At 43.9% G+C, this 21996-nt stretch overlaps 1 long non-coding RNA gene across 1 annotated transcript in view; it reads right to left on the reverse strand.

The window, feature by feature from the left end:
* The window catches only part of LOC132770001 (uncharacterized), a 50684-nt gene extending 29150 nt beyond the window's left edge, over window positions 1–21534 (reverse strand). The window contains exons 1-2 of the long non-coding RNA XR_009630972.2: window positions 21467–21534; window positions 7994–8081 (exon numbers count right to left, since the gene is read on the reverse strand). This is a non-coding gene — a long non-coding RNA (uncharacterized lncRNA). The remainder of the gene's footprint in view (window positions 1–7993; window positions 8082–21466) is intronic.
* Between the last annotated feature and the right edge of the window lie 462 nt (window positions 21535–21996).

Consider the following 21996-nt stretch of genomic DNA (forward strand, 5'->3'; position numbering starts at 1 on the left):
AATCAAAGAGCATTCTGAACTCGATCAACAATGGAATTGAACCAAACTTGGCATACACAACTCAAACAGAAAATACTGGAAGGGTTTGGTGGGCATTGACCTTGGGTTTTGGAGTTGTAGTTCACCTATATCCAGAGAGCACAGTGGATTCAAACAGTGATGGATCTGGCTCAAACTTGGCACGAATACTCAATATGCCCAAATGTGAACACTGATGGAGTTTCGGGGAAAATAGACCTTGACATTTGAGAGTTGTAATTACTGGGATTTATAGTTCACCTACAATCAAAGAGCATTCTGAACCTCACCAATGATAGAATTGGGCCAAACTTCCCACACAGAACACTCATGACCAACAGAAAAGACTGTGTTTTGTGATGGTCTTTGGCGATATCTCTGACACCCCCCTCGTGACCTCCCCAGGGGTCCTGACCCCCAGGTTGAGAAACGCTGCTCTAAACCCACATATTAAAGTAATGGGCAATTGTTATTCATCACTCAAAACATAGCATTGCTATTATTATATAACATTTAAGTAAATGGTTTTAAAAATGTGATTAGCAATTAGTCTTATGTTAACAAATTAAATTTAGATTCTGGGTGTTAGATGGAATATTGATTAGCACCAGCCCAAGGAAGGCTGCTCTTATTTTCTTAGGAACTGTCCCCTCTTTAGAAGTGACACATCTTTGCTGAGATGGCCCCAGAGAACAATCATTATTTTTGAAATACCAGTAGATGTTCGTTTGGCTTTCCTCTTGCATTATGTTACGTGGTTGCCACTGAGAATGCACCATTGTGTCTCGTACTGGCATGCAAAGCAGATACCCATGTGATTAGACGCTGCATACCATCAAAATCCCTCCTTGCATACACAAAAGCAGCATTGAAATAGCTCACAGCACTCCAGGAGCTGCTTAAGCTCTTAGGTGGGGTGGGCAACACATCCGCCGGGGGTTGCGCATGGCCCCCACATCAATTTGTCCCTCTTGTCATTGACATCCACACATGGCTGCCACCCTCCACTTCATCAAACCTGGGTATATAATTTGCATACTATATAAATTATTCTTATTATACAAATTACTGTAATTTGGAATCTAATGGTGCTAATTCAGCACATTAATTGTTGAATTTTTCCCTACTGTGTTTCAACTTTTGTAACATTTTTTACACTTGTCTTGAGAGAAGCAGTATGGAATTGCATTTAAAGTGCCGGACTTCAAATGGGCAGACCCAAATTCAAACCTTTTTGGTCATGGAATTTGCCCTGTGACCTCCAGCCACCTTTACATTTCAGGAAGCCTATATTACAGGCCCCTCCCTTGCTTCTTGCACTCTGGCCTGTGCTGTTCCCTCTGCCTTGTCACTTGCCCCACCTGTGCCCTTGTAATGCACCCTGCCTTTGCTCCTGCATGCTCTCTTTCTTCATTTGCTTGCTTCACCCTGCTGTCCTTGCAGGGCATCCCTCCCATGCTTCTTGCACTCTGTCATTTGCACCACTCACTCTCCCTCCCTTTATGATCTCACAGTTAATGTTGCTATTGGGTGTCTTCAAGTCACTTCTGACATCTTGTGCTGTCGTGTCTGGGGCTATAGCTCTTTGTGAAAGAGGCATGGATGTGGCATCTTTCCCCAGGGGATTGCTTCTTGCCCTTCTATAGGAAACTGGAACTCCCAAAAACCAAAACACAACAGATAACTCAAAATGGTATTTATTGTTCACAATTAGTTATCTTTCTCAGGCATAAGCTTGATGTTTCCACAGGGATAAAGGAAATATACTTTACAATCTCTGAAGTCCAAGGAGTTTGCAGCTGAGAAGCTTTTGCTGTGTCCTCTTTCCTCAATGGCTGTGAATATGGGAATAAATACAATCCAGTCCAGTGGCCTATGTTGAAGGGACAAGACCTTCCTCTGGTGCCAAAAGAACCGGTTTGAAGGCGCTTGGGTCTCCTCAATGTTGTCCAGGACGATCTGGACATGAAGCATGAGTCCCAAGGGTAAAAAACCTCAGAATTGGTGCTGAGAGGTAATTTAATCAGGGGCTTTTAGAGTCAAGTCTCTTACTCATGTCCATCTGATAGACACTCTGATGGCAGAATGAAAAAAGGGAAGCACTCCCCTTCTCCAGGAAGAGGTGGAGCTAAACAATTGAGCTTGAGAAAGCAATTCAACTGGTGCAAACAACACTGATTGACAGCTATAAATAACCAATCAATCCAACTATCCATAAGCAGGGTAAAAAGGCAGAATTAAGCATGATACAACAGTTTAAATCTTGCAACTAACAGTTCTACACATAGGTGGCGCCACTCGCGCCATCACACATCTGATGACCTTAAGACCCGTCGCAAACTAGGCTCCTGTGGGAGCAAACCTTGCCAGCACGTCCCTGACGTCTTGAGACTCCGCCTCTCATCCCGCCCCTTTCTCCGCCTCTTTCTCCGTGCCAGAGTGGTTTTTCCTTTGCTAGGGCAGCATTGCCAGCGTTCTCTCTCAGTTGAATTCTGCCAACTGAGAGAGCACGCTGGCAATGCTGCCCTAGCAAAGGAAAAACCACTCTGGCATGGAGAAAGAGGCGGAGAAAGGGGCGGGGCGAGAGGTGCAGCCTCATGACGTCAGGGACGTGCTGGCAAGGTTTGCTCCCGCAGGAGCCTAGTTTGCGGCGGCTCTAAGGTACCACATCATGGGGTTTTCTTGGCAAGATTTGCTCAGAAGTTGTTTGCCATTATTTTCCTCTGAGTATATCTCTTATTTTGTTCTTGCACTCCATCACTGACGTCACCCCTCCCCCTTCCTTCATTTGCTACCTTTTACCTTATCTCGTGCCCTTGCAATGTATTCCTCTACCACCTGCAGAGCTCACCTAACCATCCCTTAGGTTTGAGAGCCAAGGTGGACTTATTTATTTCTTAAAAATTTCATAGAAGAGTGCCTCCTCAATTCTTACATATCTTTGCTCCTACCAGGGCTAGAGACTTTATTTTGGGGCCAGATAATGGTGCAGACAGGAACCAAATATCCTGTCTAGGGTATAGGAAAAGCCTGGCCAAACCAGACTCATGGGTCTTGATTTATGGTATACTAGCTGTCCCCTGCCACGTGTTGCTGTGGCCCAGTGTGTATATGTGTTTTGTGTGTGTATATATTTGTGTATATTTGTGTGTGTGTGTATGGTTTTGCATATATGTTGTGATTTTTTTGGTTTTTTTGGCTTTTCAAGTCTCTTCTGCTGTGTTTTTCAGAGTTTTATGAGTGATGGTCACTTGTTGGCTTGATAGATGTATTGTGTCCAAATTTGGTGTCAATTTGTCCATTGGGTTTTGAGTTATGTTAATCCCAGAAATGAACATTATATTATTATTTATATAGGTGTGGAAGGAAAAAGGAAGAAGGGCCGACCAAGGGCAAGATGGATGGATGGCATCCTTGAAGTGACTGGCTTGACTCTAAAGGAGCTGGGGGAGGTGACGGCTGACAGGGACCTCTGGCGAGGGCTGGTCCAGGAGGTGACAAAGAGTCGGAAACAACTGAACAAATGAACAATAACAACATCGTGCAGAAATTATGTTTTTGGTTTTCATATGTATATATGGCATTGAATTTTGCCAGCATTATGTTGGAAACTGCTTTGAGTCCTTTTGGGGTGAAAAAAGTGATATATAAATGCAGCAAATAAATAAATAAATAAATAAATAAATAAATATTTGGTAACCCTATTGCTGGAATCCTTACTTGCCCTTCTTGTCACTTTAGGAAGGGAAAATGATGCGTTGCCCTACAGCGTAACAAAGGACTCTATGGTAGAGGAAGACACTGTAGCATCATCCTGCACCATAGAGATTGGTCATGGTCACAGCTGAATATCAACAACAACTGCAACAAGGGCATATTGTGTGGTAGTTATGAAACTGAAGTTTTCATGGGGCATCCAAAAATGGCAGAGCTCTGTAAGGGTTCTAAGTTGCCTGAATCCATAAAATTGCTGGCCCTTCTTAAAAGGAACTTAACTGATTCAGAGTTTAAGCAATGACCACTGCATCACTGTAACCAGAAATGGTTCCCAGTAAAAAATGCATAACACCTTGAAGGCTTTTCAGATACTGAAAAACAGATCTTACATCTTTATATCAACTCCTGTACAAGTTGATATAAAGATACATTTATTTACCTATTGTCATCTCCAGCTTTCCATGTGGGGACACAAGAGAAGCCTCCCACGGGATGATAAAACATCCAGGGTGTCCTTGCAGCTGGCCAATTCTCTCACACCAGAAGCGACTTGCAGTTTCTCAAGTTGCTTCTGACGTGAAATTTTGAAACCTATTTTTGTGTCTCCTGAAGGATGACAGACAACCTTTCAGGAAATATCACAAGATGGATGTTACTACTAAAAAAGCACTTCCATTTCACCACATAACAAGATGCAAAAACAAAATCAGTCACATTGGAAATAAGCCTGAGATGATTTCTCAGAGTTTTTTCACACTCTTCCTCCAAGTTTTGGAACTTTGTGTGAAATGCCAGGGAAGAGTTAACTGGGAAATGTCGAAATGAAATTTCTGCGCAGGGATGATATACTACACCTATGCATTTTATAGCACTGGATAAGTAATTTAATGTCTCAGCCAATATCAAACACTTCATTTGCAAATCTTAGTGTGTTGGGCTCCCTAGTGGTTCAGGCAATAAAATGGGATAGTTAAAGGGCACGTCCTTGCATTAACTCTTCTTGCTAAATTCGAGGAGCCCTGCCATTATGTAAATATTTACTATAATTAACTGGTGAAGTACTCCTATTGGCCTACTTTGGAGTCCTACTCAGAAGTTGCTGCTTTCCCTAAGTTAAGATACTTTCAGATTAACAGTTTCTAATCAGGGTTTGGGTATATGTGTATGAGTGAAAGTTAGAGAAAGAATGTATTTATCTTGAAGATCACGAAACAGGGACATTCCCTTTTAATACAGACACAGTTTTTGTGCCTGCCAACACACACATTTCATCTTGCTTACAGTGTAGACATTATCCCACTAGGCAAAATGACTCAGTGGGATAATGATGCTGGATTTCATCCTAGAGAACCTGAAACCAAATTCTCTTCACCTCTCTTTCAAAGTAACACTAAAAGTTTAACCTTGTCTGTGTAATGAATAGCCATTGGCCAATTCTTTGGTTCACAAACTTGGCTCCCTAGACTTAAAACTGGGAGAATTCATGAATAAAAACTTGATAAGTGGTTCTCAACCTATGATTCCCAGGTGTTTTGGCCTACAACTCCCAGAAATCCCAGCCAGTTTACCAGCTGTTAGAATTTCTGGGAATTGACAGCCAAAACACCTGGGGATCCATTGGTTGAGAACCACTGGAAACCATCACTATATGAATGGCAAAGCACTAAAAAATAAATACATTGAAAATGTCCTTTTCCTTTTTTGCTAGATGAGTCCAAAGGTTAGTTCCAAGAGAGGCTCATTTAGGATATACAGGAAGCTCAGGAGCAGGGCACAAGCCACTAATTAATATAGGCGAGGTATTAAAATAATACAAAACATGTAGTAAGTTGCTGTATTGATTTAGCAGCACACAACTGCCTCTTTCTATTAGTCCTAGCAGTGTTTTCCCACCTCACACCCTCACATGCTACACAGAGGATCAGGAAGTCCCCGGCCATGGTGGCTGGGAGATCCTCAAGAATTACAATTCAGAAAAATGCATTTTCTCAAGTGAATGGAATAGGCTTTGGTGCGAGGTAGAGTGGAATCAGAGGTGTAACTACAGGGACAAAAGAGGCAAAATGAGGATGCTATCCCCCAAATAATAATTCTGTTTTATCTTCTCCTTCAGAGCCCCCCCCCCTCCAAATCTGGATCTAGTCCAAGAATTGCCTTTTGCTCTCCTTACAGGGAATTGGTGGTAGGGAAACAGATGCGGACAGGAACATGCTTGATTTCTATTAAAAACATCACTCTGCTTATATGCCATTTAGCAATCCCCTCCCTAACAACTATGCACACTCTTGGAGTGGAGGCTGTATCTCTGCCCTCAAAGGAGTGAGAAGACATTTGAAAAGAATGAGCACTGCCAGGTAGCTTAGTAGCACATTGGCAAAAGCACGGCATGCTGCAAGGAGGAAGAGTCAATACCGTGAGGTGGACTTGGTCTCCATCCCGGGCAGAAAGCCAAGTAAGGTGATGCGCTGCTCAGTCTCCTAGCTAAAGGCATGCAACCTAGCCTGCAGGAACAGCACTTTTGTGTATGTGACCTTTCTCTGAAGCAGAACCCTTCACTCCTGCATCCATCCAGGGAGAATCAAGGGCATTCCCTTCCCTTCCCTGCCTGCAAAATAAAAGGATTGGCTTTCTATTTGGTTGTGCTCAACTTCGGGACAAAACAATGCATGAATGAGGCTTAAAAAATGCATCCTTGTCTGTGTCACATTTTTGCTACACTATGGCACTCCACAGCATAGCTATTTTCCTTTTTTTTCTGTCCAGGTTTTTTATTTGTAAGTACAGAAAAAAACACAATGAAGGTCCACTCGGCTGCCTCTACCTGAGCTTTGTGGCCAATTCCTTGGCTTTTGCCTTTTCCAACTTTGCGATGCGGGCCACCGACTTTGGCTTCAGAACATTTCAAAGCTTTGCAGGGCTGGTTTGAAAATGTTGCTCTATGCTAGTGGTTCTTAACCTGTGGGCCACAGACCACCAGTGGACCACGAGGATGAAAATTTGGTCCGCCAGCCTCCTTCCTCTTTATTTTATTATATTTCGCTTATGGGCTGAGAGAGTGCGGTATACAAATAACGTAAATAAATAAATATTTTATTTAATTAATTTCTGCTCCTTTCATGCCACTAGTCCCTCCTCCCCTGTCACTGACCATGGCATATGTTCTGAATCAGAAACTAGAGCTGATGTGGTCTATCCAATGTAATTATCTGAATCAGGACCCCAGCCCAAATCTAAAGTTGACCAAAAACTGATTCGTAACCCTTTTGGGACTAATGTTGGAGAGTGATCCGTGGTCAAAGTGGTCCCAGTCAAGTAGTCCCTGGTGAAGTGGTCCCTGATCAAAAAAAGGTTGGGACCCACTGCTCAATGCAATGGATATTGGATTGTAATCTGGAAGTGCCTGACTATGTTAGTGCTGCCCTGATGTTTTTAATACTTTTCTGCAACATCAATCTATGTGCTATTCTTGCATATGGTAAAGAAGACCGCCAGCATGGTGATGGGTTTCATATGTACCTCTATCAAGAGGCTTACTGATGGGCATGCCAGAAGGTGGATATTTAATGGTGTTTCAACAGCTGATATATTTCTCAATTGTATCTGAACAGATGTATGTTGGTAGCAGAAGTTTGGTCCTCCATCCCCCTCCTATTGTATGTGCATTTGTGTGTGAATGGTTTTCCATACATTCTGCACAAAGTATCTCTTTGACCTCCAAGAATAGGCATGGTTGTTTCACTAAATTTCTGTCTTTTCAAACCGGAAAGCATTTTTACACACTGTCCTTCAGTCTTTCTCTCCCACCTCTCTCAAGCCCAGCACCGTTGACAAAGTTCTAGAAAACCTTGCCAATATAGAAAGACCTAATTTGTTTGATTTTTTCCTATTTTTTCCCCTGGTAACCATATCTGCTGTACATACTCATAACAGATTAAAACAACAAGAAGACCCTGACAAAGTCAAAACTGACACATATTTCAAATATCTTCTGGAGACTAACATTTTGCTGCAGGCCAGAGAAGGTGAGGGAAAAAGGAACTGGTGGTTCTAAGAGTTCTCGCTCTTTATCCATTTAATCAAAGATAAGGATGAGGCTCAGTGCGGTATATTAGTCTGAGGTCTGGCACTATGATTCTGGAGATCAGGGTTTGAATCTTGGGGCATGGCAATCCCTCGGTGAGTTCAAGCAAATCACATTCTCTCAGCCTCAAGTCCATTCTGAATAAATCTTAGCAAGAAAAAGCCATGACAGACTCACCTTAGGGTTTCTGTAAAGTCAGAAGCGACTTGAATTCTCACCTCAACAACAGTAGGATAACAAAGGAGGCAGCAGTGAGGTGGGCAAACTGCAGAGAAAAGGGAACCAACATCAGAATATCACCAATGATGCTTGAAAATGTGCAAGTCCCTTTGGCCCTAGGTTTATGTGTCTTGAGGTTCAGCCTTCATCTACCTCCCAGGGTGCAGTGATTTCAAATGGGATAATAATTGTAAAGCACTCTGTCTACAGAAAAGCGTAGCTACGATGACAAATGATTATAATGATTCACAGAATGAATGCTGAGTTCAGAGCGCTCATTTCCTGCAAACATAACATAACCTCTTTTCCCCTCCCCCTTTTATGTTTTTAAATACATGTATATATTTTGAAAGGCGTGATTAAGCTTTCCACCATATCATCGCCATCTCGAACATCTTTAGCAGTCCTGGCATGAAGCACGAACAGGGACACTGAATCTTCTGTCTAAAGAATTTCGGTTGGTATGACCCCTGCATGTCTGATGATTCTGCTGCGGAGGGAGCTGCAGTTTTATGACATTAAATATTAACAGTGGGATATTAATAATGAAGGCTGACAGCTCCCTTCCCAGTGTCTGTGGTTCTCTCTCCCTCCCTCCCTCCCTCCTTTTCCAAGTATGCCAGTCCAGCAGGTCTAGTGCTTTTACTCCCTTGGTAAAACAGCATGGTTAGGACTCTCTGATCTTTAAGGTCAGAAAAAAGTATGAAAAATAACACAGTGGTTTCATTGGTGTAAATAGGAGTCATCTCTGGCTGATTAGCCCCTGCCATGCATGGCCTCTCCCTCTCCCTTCCCCTTCTCTTTCCCCATCTTCAGTCTTGCTGCACGATAGATTGGAGAAAGGCATTTCACTATTAAAAGGCAGAGAAAGGCAGTGGTAATATAGATGGTGGTGATGGCAGCATATCAACAGAGACTGCATAGAACACTCCCTCCCCCAACTTGAAAAGATGTGAATCTAGGCAAACATGAAACTGCAAATACAATACCAATGCTGATTTCTCCTCCTATGCCCCTGCCATATATATGTCCCCCTCCCTATTATTTGTCCTGCAGCTCACCAGCCACAGTTCTATATCAGCCAGAATAGCTGGCTTAGGCATCGCTCCTATCTCTCCTGCCCTCAGTTCCATCAGTCTTGCTCCTTAGTTAATTTACTGAGGATGGAAACGTACAAGCAGTCTGCCCTCTTCCATCATCAGTGTTACTGCAGCTAAATGTCACGCCTGCTGCTGGGACCAGGTGGCCCAAGGACAAAGGGATACCCACCTTATCTTGAACTCATGACTACGAGTTCTAGTCTGTGGCCTGTTAGAAAATCATCTACAAAAAATAAAACCACTCCCTGCACTATTAGATTGCAGCAAGTATTGAACACACCATATTTGCCAGTAAAACATCAGAGCATTTCGGCGGATAGGAAATTGCAGCCTCTACAATTTTCACCAATATGTTACACTTATCTCTCCCCTCTCTCACCTCTTTTTGCCGTCCTTTGCTTTCTTAACGGTTAAAAAAGACTGTAAGCTCTTAGGGACAGACAGTTTTTTGTAGCCACTGTTTTTCTCCCTCCCCCCACCCCATTTTACCCATTTTATTCTAATCAAGGTGAAAGAAGAAAGTGCAAAAGCTGGATTGCGGTTAAACATAAAACAAGATTCTGGCAACCGGACTGATTGATAACTGACAAATAGAGAGAGAAAACGTGGAGGCAGTGACAGACTTTGCATTTCTAGGCACGAAGATTACTGCAGTCACAGAACTGCAGCCAGGAAATCAGAAGTAACCTACGGCAGTGAGAGCTGAACCATAAGGAAGACTGAGAGAAGGAAGATATATGCTTTTGAATTGTGGTGTTGGAGGAAAATTCTGAGAGTGTCTTGGACTGTGGGAAGATCCAGTCAGTCCATATTTCAGGAAATAAAGCCCGACTGCTCATTGGAGGGAAGGATATTAGAGGCAAAGTTGAAGTACTTTGGCCACACAATGAGAAGACAGGAAAGCTTAGAGAAGACAATGGTGCTTGGAAAAATGGAAGGAAAAAGGAAGAGGGGCCGACTAAGGGCAAGATGGATGGATGGCATCCTTGAAGTGACTGGCTTGACTCTGAAGGAGCTGGGTGTGGCCATGGCTGGCAGGAAGCTCTGGCGTGGGCTGGTCCATGAGTTGGAAGCGACTGAATGAATAAACAACAACATTAATGTCTACCCCATCCTACCCCACTACCATTTTTATTTCTCTGCTCACATTCAGCTCTCAGATGCTTTGTACAAAATCTGCGCCAGTGCAAAACAAAGGCCCATCTAATGCAGAATTCACATGATGAACTAACAACCAGTACACCATGGAAAGCCCACAAGCCAGACAAGAGACACTCCCCACCCACCTATGCTCTGAAAGAAATGACACTTAGAAGCATGTTACCTTTGGTATTGCAGAGCCAATATATCGATCACAATGAGCAGCCGAATTCATGGCAGATCACAACAATCTGCCAAGAATTTGCTCCTGTTGGCAGCTGTCACTGCATCCAGTCATTGTGAAAAGTCAGTCATTCCTTCGTGGACTATGAAAATGAAGGTTGGTCTTATTAAAAGGGAAGAGAAATGTATTCCTCCTACAGAAAGGTGTTTTCCTTATATGTACAAGCTGCTATGGAGCTACAGGAGAGGTGGAGACATGAAGACAGAGTTCCCTTGGATGCTACTTCTTGTCTTCTCTGACCTGCTGCTTTCTTGGTTGTAGTTTCATATTTTAGTCCCTAGTAGAGTGGGCACACTGAACAAAACCAACATGTGTCCACTGTGCAAGCATCCTACCTACAACCTCACGCTACATCAGCTGGAGAGGATCCTAGAACAGTGATTCCCAAACTTTGGTTCTACAGATGTTTTAGACTTCAGCTTCCAGAATACCTGAATGTTGGCTGATTCAGGTAGGACTTCTGGAAGCTGAAGCCCAAAGCACTTGAAGGACCAAAGTTAGGAAATCACTGCTCTAAAACCTGGCTGGATAGTGATCACGAAATATCCCTTGACTCTGCATTAACAGTGGCATCAAGATGGAGACAAGTGCAAGAAACCTCATCCTCTCAGATTTATTTCTCCAACTACTATAGCATTAGTGGTGTTCTTTGGAAAGCTAACAACTCTTGTCCATCCAAGACCAGGATTACATAAGGGATCACTCATAACATACCATTGCCAGGAACATTCATTTCCATCTCATCTATTGTGGTTAAAAGCAGCTAAAATCTTGATTGATAAGTTCTGGGTCTTTAATGCTGTGAGTCCTGACTCCACCCTATTACTGTCTTTTATTTTATTTATTTATTTCCAGCATTTGTACCTCGTCATTCTCAACCTTCTAAGGGGGACTCAGGACGGCTTACATTTGGCACAATTTGATGCCATTAAATATAACAAAACAGTATAACAACAATTAAAACAATAAATAGAACATTAATTAAAACAATAAAAACAGTATTAACCGCCACATCACCATTCTAGTCAAATTCCATATCCAAAGCTCTATTTATGCCTGCTGTCCAAAAGCCTGGTCCCAGAACCATGACTTCAATTCCTTCCTAAAAGAAAGGAGGGATGAAGCGAGTTCCACAGGCGGGGGTCTATAGCCGAGAAGGCCCTGTCTCTTGTCCCCGCCAGAAGTATTTGTATGGCCAGATGTTTCTTGTTTAGAGGGACACAGACAAATGAATTCCTTGGCTCCTTGTTTGTGGAACAGGATTCATTCTTTAGGGGCAGCAGTGGAACTCTCTTCCTTGGAGTGTGGTGGAGGCTCCTTCTTTGGAGACTTTTAAACAGAGGCTGGATGGCCATCTGTCCGGGTGCTTTGAATGTGATTTTCCTTGGCAGGGGTTGGACTGGATGGCCCACAAAGGCTCTTCCAACTCTATGATTCTATTATTCTAGGTGTGCTTTAAATCTAAGATCTTGCTTCAATATGAAGAAAGGAAGCTCTTGAAATGAGAATCCATATGTGTTTTCTGCCTGCATTGCTGGTAGACAGGGAGTGGTTTAAAAAGGGCACAACCAAGCTATGAAAGAGGTGATTCTACAGATAAGAACACATGGTGCTGGGGAAACAAAAATAAAAGGAAAATGTAAGAAGAAAGAGAAATCCAGTGGAACGAACAAAAGAAGAGAAGAAGGGGGATCAAACTTGTGAGAATGATAGATCCAGCAAGTAAAAGAGTTCAAAACAAATGAAAGACATTTCAGAAAAGAAGCAGGAAGATCAAGCAATAATCTAATGCTGCAATTGTTATAACAAAAGATGATGGTAACATCAAGAACTTTTACAGTGGCAGAAAAATCTTTCTCAAAGATCCTCCTTCCTGTCTTTTTATATATATTATGCGGACAGATCTGGAAGTGGGGACAGACAAATTGAGAACTGTGGCAGATGTTTCTGCTACCTCAGGCATGGGCAAACCTTGGCCCTCCAGCTGTTAGGAATTATGGGAGTTGAAGTCCAAAACACCTGGAAGGGTGAAATTTGCTCTTGCCTATACTACCACCTCCAAATGTATATTGGTAGCTTTAAGGGTTATAAGCAATGCAACCTAAAAACTGAAAAAAGGAGACAGGAGTCTTTAGCAAAGTCTACATATATGTTTGGAACAGATGTTAGTTATCGTGGGACAGAGGTTTCCTGCCAGATGTCACAGGACTACACCTTCTAACACCTCTGATGGCTAGGAATGCCAGCTAGAGTTTATGGGTCCAACAATATTTGGAAGGCAGAGGTTCCATATGTTTGCTCCACATGGAAAGGTTCTACATGTCCTTCAAGACATTTAGTCAGGCCAGTTGCTGGAATGGAAGGAAGTCTATATATGTGCATAATTGGGGTAAACGTGGTCACAAAACTGGAATATTTTGGTAAAGATTATGAAAGAGCACTCAACGTTCTTCATGATGTCAGCTAAGTTTTTCCCCTATTCATATTAATATTTGACAGCCTCTATAAATATAACTCTGGTAATAAACACATGCTACACCAAAATAGGAAAACAGCTATGCACCAGGTTTTTTTTTGGACTGCAGGAAATACATGCCCCAATTTCTGTGACAAGGATCATACATGGGAGTTGCACTATTACACATTTGGAGAGCAGGTCCTTGCCTATAGCTGTATCACACACACACACACACACACACCAAGCATAATCCTTGATTCTGATAGACAAAGAGAAGTTGATTGAGCAACCTTGAGGATCCACAGTTTAAAGCTGCAGCTACTGAGAGCCATGATTTAAAAAACAGGTTCAAGGCACACAGGAAAATACATTTCCATACCATTAGAGAAAAATAAGAAGAATATGCTCCAGCTCAAATCAAACCTCTGAAAGAGTTTCAGGAAAGGATCAGGCACAGTATTTGTGTTGGCAGCTCAGCAGAAAGTTGTTCCCAGGCAGAGTCTGTGACAATATTATGAAAGGGCACAAAACAGCACACTTTCCATCCTTTCCACAGAGGTACTAGAAGTTAGTATCCACTGTGTACATTCTGAGCTGACTTTTCTTTCCAAGATCTGGATTTCCTTTTCCAGCGTCTGCCAGTTAGCCAAACACTATTTTCTTGGCCACTGTGCTTTGATGACTTTGAGAATGAACAGTTTTGACGGTATGCGTCAGAGGTGAGGAACATTTGGCCTTCCAGATGTTTTGGAAAACAGCTCTCACAATCCCTTCTTCTACTGGGTGGGGTTGAAAAGAATCTCAAAATAAGTGAAAAGCCAAAGATTCTCTATTTTTAATGTTCAAACTGCTATTGCTGAAGATAATTTGTGTGACCATTTTGAAAGGCGAACAATGGTATAAATGGCAACAGCATTCAAATAACTGTATAGGCTTCCAACTACTATTTGGATACACTGTGAAATTTCAGGCCGCAAACTGTCTAGAGCTGGACAAATGAGTTATGGAGGTCCTAATTTAAAGTGTTCCTGACAACTGAAGATTGCTCAGTGATCCAAAAGAAAGAAAGACAGATAGAAAGAAAGAAAGACAGAAAGAAAGAAAGAAAGAAAGAAAGAAAGAAAGAAAGAAAAGACAAAAACATATTCAAGAGTTTATTCATGGAGACAATCTTTCGGTCGGCAAGTTCAGCAGCTCAGTGGTTTAACAGTGGTTGCTACTCAGGGACACTAAACAAGTGAGGGTTATATACATGTGGAATAATGTCCAGGGTGGGAGAAAGAACTCCTATCTGTTGGAGGTAGGTGTGGATCTAGCAACTGGCCACCTTGATTAGCATTTAATGGCCTAGTGGTTTTCAAGGTGTGGCTTCTTACTGCCTGGGGGAATCCTTTGTTGAGAGATGTTTAGCTGTTTTGATGAACCTTGGGGCTGTGTGTAACCAGTGACACCAACACAGGGTGTCAGTAGACCTCTCTGGTTCAACAAATTTCAAGATATCATTGGATAAAGCCAGGCCAATGGCCTTAAAGGCAGGCATGGCTAAAGTTGGACCCTCCAGGTGTTTTGGACTACAGCTTAAGCGGCTGAGGGGGCAAAGGAAGGGGCCTGAGGCTGTTAGGAATGGTGGGAGTTGCAATCCAAAACACCTGGAGGGCCCAAGTTGGCCCATGCCTGTCTTAAAGCGATACATAATTGTATAGTGCATATACACCTTCAGAATGAACCCCGTGGATACTGATGGCCAAGTTCCAGTAGATGCAATGGCATAGCAAAATGGTGTCCCTTCTATAAAATGGCAAAAGCGATTCTTTTGAGGATTTTCCCATGCCGTGAACGGTCGGATCCGCGGGTAAGGAGGGCTGGCGGTATCCTGAGAGGAAGCCCCTTATGGTAAGGTGGAGCAACGGCGGGCCAAGTTTCCCTCCAGACCACCTTTAATGCTGCTGCTGCTGCTGCTTTCCCTGCCCTAATGATGGAGATGAAATATTTAAGGTCTCCCGCGTAAATCCCCTTGAAGGCGCAGAGCTACAAGGTTGTGGAGCAGCGGCGAGGGAGGGAGGGAGGGAGGGGAAGGAGCCGGGCGGACCCGAACGATTAGCGGGCCCAAAATGCCTTCCCCTCCCTGCTTTCCTGAGCAAGGCCGGCTTCCCACATCCCTCTCCGGATTGGCTCCCAGGCTTGGCTTGTGGACAAGCTGATTTGTTGCAAGGGCGCGCGGCCGGAGGAGCCGAAGTGGGGCGGGGGAGGGAGGGAGAGCCAGATCCCTCGCTCAGTTGGCCTGCAAAGCGGTGGGGGAGGAACCTGGGGGTGGCGGTGGGAAGAGGCGAGCTCAGCAAACCAAGCCTCCCGCCCAGGCCTTTTCCCTCCACGGCTTGGCCAAAGGGAAGGAGAGCCCATCAGGCGATGCTGCTTTTCCATATACGCACCCCATTCAGCCCCTCTCCATCAATGGGATGCGAAACGTGCCCCTCTCAGACATGAGACACACAAGCAAATGGAGCCTGCCCGAGGCAGCGTGGCCTAGTGGTTTCAGCGTTTGGCAAATGGCTCGGCAATCTGGGTCTGAATCCCCGATGAGCCAAAGACACCCATTTTGGGGGGGGGGGGGGGTGTATGGAATGAATGGAGTTTGACACCAGTTTTAAGTGCCCTGACTTAATGGCGTGGGGTGATTGTTCTGTAGACAGACTCTTAGTTGACTGGACTATGAAGCAATTAGCAATAAACCGAAATAGTCTTTTTGTAAAAAAGGCGGTTACGTTTGTTTTTGTATTTATTAGCTTTCAGTTACTGAATTTCAATATTACAATCAAGTCAAAACAGAGTTTCTGCTATGGTATAGTATGGAGTATAGTATTAAGCCTATTTTTACTAGTAACACTCAAGCAGGCAGACTACAATCCCCATAAGGTAAAAGGTAAAGGTTTTCCCCTAACATTAAGTCCAGTTGTGTCCAACTCAGGGGGTTGGTGCTCATCTCCATTTCTAAGCCGAAGAGCCGGCATTATCTGTAGACACCTCCAAGGTCATGTGGCCAGCATGATTGCATGGAGTGCCGTTACCTTCTCGCCGGAGTGGTACCTATTGATCTACTCACATTTGCATGTTTTCAAACTGCTAAATTGGCAGAAGCTGGGCCTGACAGCGGGAGCTCATACCCCATAAGTACCGGTTAATTGTATTGACAGTTTAGTGAGGCATTAATACACGTTGATAGCTAAAGATCCAGTAAGACTACAACTCCCACGATGGCATAGCATGGATGGAGCCATGGCTTTGCAAGTGGTGTCAAACAGTATAGATTCTACAGTGTGAACTTGGGCCAGGCATGCTTTCTCGGCCTCAAAGGAAAAAGCAAATCTTACCAAGGGCCCTTCCACACAACCCTATATCAAGGCAGAAAATCCCACAGTATCTGCTTTGAACTGGGTGATCTGAGTCCACACTCAGAAAATGTGGGATTTCCTGCCTTGATATTCTGGGATATAGGGCTGTGTGGAAAGGCCCTCAATGGACCCCCCCCCCCCCCCAAAAAACTTATGGAGACAAGGTAATATGGTCTCCATAAGTTGGAAGTGAAGGCACACAACAACAAGGCTGAGACCTCACAACCTCTGAGGATGCTTGCCATAGAAATGTCAGGAAAGAATGTTTCTAGAACATGGCCATAAAGCCCGAAAAACCTACAACAACCCAAGGCTGAGAAAAATAGGGTTACAGCCTGTGTTGGATGGGGTTACACTCCCTCTGAAGATGCTGGTTCGCAGTTTGGGAGTGATCCTGGACTCATCGCTGAGCCTGGAACCCCAGGTTTCAGTGGTCACCAGGGGAGCATTTGCACAGTTAAAACTTGAGCGCCAGCTGCTCACGTACCTTGATAAGTCTGACTTGGCCATGGTAGTCCATGCTCTGGTTACATCCTGTATAGACTTCTGCAACACGCTCTATGTGGGGCTGCCTTTGAAGACTGTTCGGAAATTTCAAATGGTCCAGGTTGTTAACAGGAGCGGCACTCAGAGAGCATACAACTCCTCTGTTATGCCAACTCCACTGGTTGCCAGCTTGCTACTGGGCACAATTCAATGTGCTAGCTTTAGCCTTTAAAGCCCTAAATGGTTCTGACCCAGTTTACCTGTCTGAACGCATCTCTCCATATGAACCATTTAGGGCAGTGGTTCTCAACCTGGGGTCCCCAGATGTTTTTGGCCTTCAACTCCCAGAAATCCTAACAGCTGGTAAACTGGTTGGGATTTCTGGGAGTTGTAGGCCAAAAACATCTGGGGATCCCAGGTTGAGAACCAGTGATCTAGGCACTTCTGGGCATCTGTTGAGGCCCTGCTCTTGGTCCTGCCCCCTTCGCAGATGCGATTGGCAGGAACAAGAGACAGGGCCTTCTCAGCGGTGGCCCCACGACTATGGAACACCCTCCCTAGGGATATTAGATCGGCCCCCTCCCTCCTAACATTTCGAAAGAGAGTCAAAACCTGGCTGTTTGAGCAGGCATTTGCAGATGCAATGTAACAGACTAATTGAGATCCATGGAATGATTGGACGATGCGACAGAAAAATGATTTTAGTGATGAGACGCTGAGGACTTGGTTTTTATGGTTTTATTGCTTTTATATGGTTTATATTATATGTAATGTTTTTAACTGTATTTATGTTGTTTGGGGGCATTGACTGCTGACTGTAAACCGCCTTGAGTTGCCTCTGGTTGAGGGAGGAAGTATATAAATATTGTAAATAAATAAATAGTGTTCCAAGAGTCCATGGATCTAGAAAGCCAAGGAGTGAAGTGTTGGCACTAAAAGCTGCCCAATTTCTTCATATTTTGTCATAACCATATCTTTCCAGGAGAGAAAAAAAATACAAAGTTCATGTTACACCTTTGTTCATGTTGTATCATAAGGCATATACAACGTTCATGTTCTATCATTATCTTTATTCAAGCTCAGTTTTGAGAGGAGTCTCCTTCCAACCCTGGGGTCCCAATGCATTCTAGTTCCGCCTGGCCAAATTTCTCTCGGAGGCTCTGGCAGAGGATAAGGAGAAGGTGCTTCCATTTCTCAGAGCCAGCCACGTCTCTGTCTTCCTCTGGATATGTCATCTCCTCGTCCGCCCATCCCTCCATCCATCCATCCAGGCGGCAGCTCCGGCCCTTGTGCCTTGAGAAGGCGCCCCTTCCCCTGGTGGCTCCAGCGTCCTAATTGGTTGATTGCAGAGAGGCTCTTCTCTTTCAATTACTTCTGATGGATTTCCGGCTCTGTGTCAGCCGCTCGGCGCAGCCCCCTCCGTCCGCCCAGGGCGGGGCGGGAGCCGCAGCATCGCGGCCGAGAAGAGGGTCGGTGCGAAGCCCCCGCCGCCGCTGCTTTCAACACATGCCTGCTGGATCCCTCCCTCCCCCCAAATCAGCCTCTCCTCTGGCCAGTCCATGCTGCTTACCCGGGGATTCGGATAGTGCAGGCATGGAGGCGTAAAAGAGCTTCTTTCTTTCCTTATCCTTCCTGGCAAACGCCCACTTTGGTCTGAAGGTTTTCCCCAGCTTGCAGAGGTTGCAAAGGTTAAACCCTTGTGCTTGCAGGACTGCAGGTCCCAATCCGGGGAGAGCACGGACGAGCTCCCTCTGTCAGCTCCAGCTCCCCATGCAGGGATATGAGAGAAGCCTCCCACAAGGATGGTAAAACATCAAAATATCCGGGCGTCCCCTGGGTAACGTCCTTGCAGGCGGCCAGTTTTCTCACACCAGAAGTGACTTGCAGTTTCTCAAATCGCTCCTGACACGGAAAAAAAGAGGTTGCAATAGCGACCTTACTACACACATGAAGGGAATTAGGAAGGCATGTTTGGATGTGGCTTTGTTCTTCCCAGAGCTACCTTCGGCAAATTTACAGGGTTTTGTTTTTGCTCTCTTGGGCAAAGTGGGTTGGTGATAGGGAGAGAATGGGATGAGGCCACTGTTGCAACTACCCTTGGTCCTGGGAAAAGCAAGAGTCACACGCCAGGAGTATCTTGATTATTGGTGCATACATAGCTCACATTTGGAGCCCTTAGTGGCGCAGTGAGTTAAACCACTGAGCTGTTGAGTTGTTGACCAAAAAGGTCCCAGGTTCAAATCCGGGGAGTGGCATGAGCTTCCACTGTTAGCCTCAGCTTCTGCCAACCTAGCAGTTCAAAAACATGCAAATGTGAGTAGACAAATAGGTACCACTCCAGCAGGAAGGTAACGGTGCTCCATGCAGTCATGCCGGCCACATGACCTTGGAGGTGTCTACGGACAATGCCAGCTCTTTGGCTTAGAAATGGAAATGAGCACCACACCCCAGAGTCAGACACAACTGGACTTAATGTCAGGGGAAAACCTTTACCTTTACCTACCCCACAATTAAAACAGTTTGATACCACTTTGATTGCCACTGCCACCATACTATGGAATTTTGCGGTTTAATTTCATGGGGTATTTATTATTTACATTTCTCTGGCAAAGAGTTCCAACACTGCATTTTAGGGGACTGTACTACAGAATTTCAAAAACCTTAAAAACTATAATCCCTAGAATTCCACAGAAGGGAGTGCTAAGATTGTATGGTTTACAGTATGACTACTACTACTACTACTACTAATTTTTATTTATAGCCCAGCCTCTCTCCCCAAAGGGACTCGGGGTGGCTTACAACAATCAACAGATACAGAAAATGATATAACCAATAGACAAAAAGACAACAATAAACCATTATCACTTCATACAATTAAAATTACATGATAATATAAACATTAAGAAATAGCAGTTTAAAAACTGGAAGGAAAGAGCACTTGCCATCAATAAAATTCTTGAGCATCTAAACCTGTTGAAAATGACAGGCATCTTCAAGCCTTCTCTAGTAATGTTTATCCATGATCCTGTTGCTCACTATTTCCTGTATGTATGGTCTGCTATGTAGCTTCCTTTACTGGATGGTTCCTATGTAACCTGTTGATAGCTGTTTTGTTATAAGAGATGCCCTGGCCAGATGGCACAGAGAATTATCTCAAATATATCTGAAATGGACAGATAAGTTTTGCATCTGTGTATGCTGAACACATCAAGGTTGTGAGTAAACCAAATATGTTATTTTAATCCAAGTCTCCTTCATTTTTGTCTCCTGAGTGCATTATATAAATCAAGTTGTTTTATGGGAGAATATATTTTTTGGGCAACTGAAAAACACTTCTAAAACTATGCTATTTTATGCACTGGCAAATCTCTGTTTGCCTAACACCTCAGAGATAACAGATTAATCAGTCTAACAACTGAAACCATTGCCTTGCATACTTATATCTGGTTGTATACCATAAGAGAAGATTCTACTCTAAAGAGTTTTTGGCTCTTCTTTAAAAGACCTTTTCCAAAAGTTTATGAATGCCATTTTCCAAAAACAAAACAAAACACAACACCAAAACAACACAAACAACATGAAAACAATATAAAACAACACAACACAAAAAACCAAAACAAAGACAAAACAACACAAAACAAAAAAACCCAAGAAAAACAAAAACAAAACAACAAAAACAAAAAAACAAAAACAACATAAAACCAACACAAAACAAAACAACAAAAACAAAAGCAGAGTTTCTCAACCAGGGCCCTTGAAACATTAGGGAAAAGCTGATCCAGATGAATAGTGGGAATTGAGGGCTTTCTAGATGTTGCTGAACTGAAGCTCCCTACACTGCCTCATTAGCTTATGTTGGCACAAGACCGCTGAAGGTTGCAGTTCAACCATATCTGAAAAGTGAAATTGTAACAAGAATGTGTGGCTCTCAACATGCTTTAGACTGGGATTCCCATCATCCCTTGCCACAGTCTCCTGGCAAGGGCTGTTAAGAGTTGGAGTTCACTATCATCCAGAGAGTCCTATTTCTGTTGTGTGCCTTCAAGTCATTTCTGATTACGGCAAGCCTATCACAGAGTATTCCAGCCATTTGTCTTTAGGCTGGGAATGTGATCCGGCGAAGGTCGCTCAGTCAGTTTCCATGGCTGAGTAGATTTTCAAACCCTGGTATCCTAAGTCATACCCCAAGGCCCCATCTACATTGCCATATAATGCAATTTCAGAATACAGTTGCATTGTGGAGACACATATAATCCAGTTCAGTGCAGTTAAACAGCAGTCTGAAATGGCATTGGATGGCAGTAAAGATGGGGCCCAACTCTTACCTACTATACCTTTTTGGCTCCCCATTCTACATTCTCCACTTTTTATCTATTGCCCAAATCAGAGTGGCAGTTGCCTGCCTATCTTTCACTTTCATCTGACAGGCTTCTAGGCAGGAAGTTTTTCCCTCTACTAAATGCTCTCTTGCATCAGCTGTGAAACCAGCACCCTTTCTCTCTTGCCTGTCTTTGTTCCCTCTCTCCAGCTCCCTGTCTTTGTCTATTGTTCAGGGATCAGCTTAGCAGCTCTCCTTTGTCCCATCTTGTTCATTTCTTCCCTGGCTTGACATACCGTCTTCCAAACGTGGCTCGAATTCCACCTCCGGGATCTGCTTCTCCCCGATAGGACTTGAATATTTGACTTTTGATTTCAGCCTTGCCCTGTCTAGCCTTATGTAGCCTTGAGGCCATTTCAGGAACCTGCCCTGGACGGTGTGTTCTGCATGACAAGACCCATTTCCTGACAGCGCAGCCTCTGCAGATTGGCTCAAACTGCGCCGAATGTTCTCTGCACGCTTGTGTCTGCCCTGCTAATGGCTTTAGACAGATGTGCCTGGGAGGCCCGATTTCTTGTTCAGGTAATCCATCTCTTGGAGGCTCCTTCTGAAATGAGGCCTTAATAATTCTTCCTTGTTGCGAAAACTGCCGGATCAGAGTCAGGGAGTATCTGGAAAAGGCCTTCCTCTTTTACTCATCATTTTCTTTCTTTTTAAAATTATGGATCAGATGAGTATTCTCTATTCAGCCACTATGGAGTAGAGGGTAGAGTGCTGGACTTGTGGCATCCAGGTTGTAGTCCCAATTGAGCTATGAAACTAATTG

Source organism: Anolis sagrei, chromosome 3, assembly GCF_037176765.1.
Source record: "Anolis sagrei isolate rAnoSag1 chromosome 3, rAnoSag1.mat, whole genome shotgun sequence".
Classification (NCBI taxonomy): domain Eukaryota; kingdom Metazoa; phylum Chordata; class Lepidosauria; order Squamata; family Dactyloidae; genus Anolis; species Anolis sagrei.